The sequence below is a fragment of the Lucilia cuprina genome, chromosome 6, assembly GCF_022045245.1.
Source record: "Lucilia cuprina isolate Lc7/37 chromosome 6, ASM2204524v1, whole genome shotgun sequence".
NCBI classification, from domain to species: domain Eukaryota; kingdom Metazoa; phylum Arthropoda; class Insecta; order Diptera; family Calliphoridae; genus Lucilia; species Lucilia cuprina.
The window spans coordinates 44,216,610-44,219,674 of NC_060954.1; positions in this window are offsets into that span (position 1 = coordinate 44,216,610).

The window sequence follows — 3,065 nt, forward strand, 5'->3', positions numbered from 1 at the left end:
CTATCTATCTATCTATCTATCTATCTATCTATCTATCTATCTATCTATCTATCTATCTATCTATCTATCTATCTATCTATCTATCTATCTATCTATCTATTACATTATCATTTACAAGTAATTGTAATTAAAACATTGTTAATTAAAATTATTCTTTGTTGGAATGGAAGTTTCGCCAATTTAGTTAAATTGTAGTTTACAAGATGTTGCCATACTGACTTCATATCTAATTGCAATTTCACTTGAAGTAAAAAATTAAGGTTTTCCTAGTTACAGGTACTGGTAATTGGTATTTTAGTTATGCCACTTAAATTTTTTTGTATATGTAATTAAAAAATGTTTAATTGTAATTACTTGTAATCAAGGTTGGCAATCGTTTCGAAAAGGTGATGAAGTAGCGGTATCGGTATTTTGACTTATTAATATTTTGGCGTTATCAGTATTTTGCCTTAATTCGGTAACGACATTTAAACATTAGCGGTATTTTCACTTATTTCGGTATTGGTATTTTAGCGATAATGTTAGTGTACTAAAATTATATTTTAGAGGCATCTTCTATATGAATATATTTGGCTATGTAGAAGATATTGGACCACTTCCGAAATTAAAAAAGAAGTCAATATCATAAGAAGCCCTATATGTGGCTTTGACAAGTAATCTAATAAACTTGATGGTGATTTTTGGCATATGACTTTCAATGTAAGATCGGATCAATTATGTTTTTTTACACCATCAATGAGCTTTAAATAAATTTAATAAAGTGTTATTTGTATGGGGCTGTAACCAATTATGGACCTACTTATGTATGTCTACCATACTTTGGCTCCTACTCTGTTTATATATTTCTGTATATATTCTATATAGTCTAGTCTTAATTTTATTATATATATTATTTTTCAAATAGGATAATGGTATCGATGTTTAAGCGTTATCGGTATTTTAACTTATTTTGGTATCGATATTTTAAAGTTATTGGTATTTTGACTTATGTCGTTATTTCTATTTTAGCGTTATATGTATTTCGATCTATTTCGGTATCGGCATTTAAGCGTTAACGGTAGCAGTGCTGAAAAGGTATTTTAGCGGTAGCGATAGCTTATCGATAACTTGATACATTTTGAAAGCGTCGGTCCACTATAGGCCATATTTTGTAATTTGCTTTTTATTTGTAAAATTTCACATACATATATCAGAATGAAGGGTATTTAAGATTCGTCATAGCCGAATATGACTCTCTTACTTGTTATATATATTTTTTTAATTCTTGTTCAACATATCTGATGTTTACTACCTTTGTATGAATGTTTAAATATTCATGAAGAATTCCGTAACCGTATTGCAATTACAGCATGAACTCTGTTGTGCCTTCTACGAATGCTGCATGGCAGAGAAAAAAGTTTCCAAATTTTACATTAGAACTAAGCGAAAAAAAAAATAAATAAATGTTGGTGGATGGTTTTTATAACTTGTGGTTTATGGGTTGTAAACTTAAGTGAGTAAAAAAAATAAATAAGTTTAAGCGAAAATTCAGACAAACACTCACGTGAAGGAAAAACATTTCTATGTGAGATTTTTAATTGTTTCAATGTGTTTCGTATTAAGGATGAAAAAATAAACGTTGTTACATTATTTTAACTACAAGTACTCGCATTTTAGATTTAAAATGCAAGAATCTATAATGTGTATATTTTTAGTGTCATAAATTACACAAAATAACATTAACGAGGGTAGCTTTCTAATTAAGGTGAAAAGGAAGTCGTAAAAAATATATTACAATAAAATAAGAAAGATTAGTGTGGTATGTGCGTCTAACGTTTGTATAGAGCCTGCCAACTAAAAACAGATGGATAGACGGACATTGCTATGTTATCAAAGATTTGTGTTGGCTATAAAAATAAATAATGTTGAGGTGTCAAATTATATACTCTTAACACCTTCACTCTTTGGTTTTTTCGCACAATTTGTTAAAGTACAAAAAAAAAATTTTTCAAATTATTCATTGTAACTGAAACCTATAATTTAACTTTCTTAAAAAAAAAACAAAATTTTACTCCTTGAAAATCATGTTACAAAAGGGTTAAATCAACATTGTCATATAAACCAACAATTTGAATATAAAAAAGCAATATTCACGTGCTCTCTTCTTTCTTAATGTTAATTGAAACTTGTAGGTTTTCATTTTTATTATCAGAAAACAAGAAAAAAAATTTTAAAAATATATATTTACAACGACTTAACACCTTGACCCCTTTGAACACGTTTGTAGTAAACAAAGAAATAATAAATAAACAAATAAATACAAAAAACGCCCGACTCAATTTATGGCCATAAAAATTTTAAACATAAGTCTGCTACACCTAATAAAATACAATTCGAGGAGACAACAATACAAAAACGAACAAAAAAATTATAAACATATAAAACGCAAAACAAGTGTCAATGTACAATGACAATAAAAAGAAGAAGTGGAACTGCCAAAAAAAAAGAAAATTTTGTCACGTCTTATTTAAAAAAAGGATCTGCCGTTTTTTATTTCTTTTTACAAATGTATTTATGTATGTGTGTGTTTTTTAATGTTGATATGCTTTCGTTTGTTGTTTGCGATAGACTGTGTCTGTTAAATTAAAAATTCTAAAAAAAGGAAACACGTAAAAAAAGGACTTCACACCTTTATAAGGTTTCATTGTCCAAAAAAATGTTTTTAATAAAAAAGAAATCCAAAGTGTTACTAAACAAATTATAAAAGCTTCTTTAATTTCAATTTCTAGTGAAAGGGGTTGTTTGGGCATATCTATTCTTTTTAACTTTAAATATTTAAAGTATATTTTTATATACCTTTTTTGTGGTTATGAACTTTTTTGAATGACAAGTGCAATATAAAATATTTTTTAATTTTATTATACCCTACACCACTATAGTGGGAGGGTTAAATGCATTTGTGCTGATGTTTGAATGTCGAATGATTTAACGTGAGCACCTGCCTTGACGGCCTTATCTCACGGTGGTCTTTTTCATCCACTGGGTAGACTAGAGACCACCATGCGCTCCTGAATTCCTCAATGAAG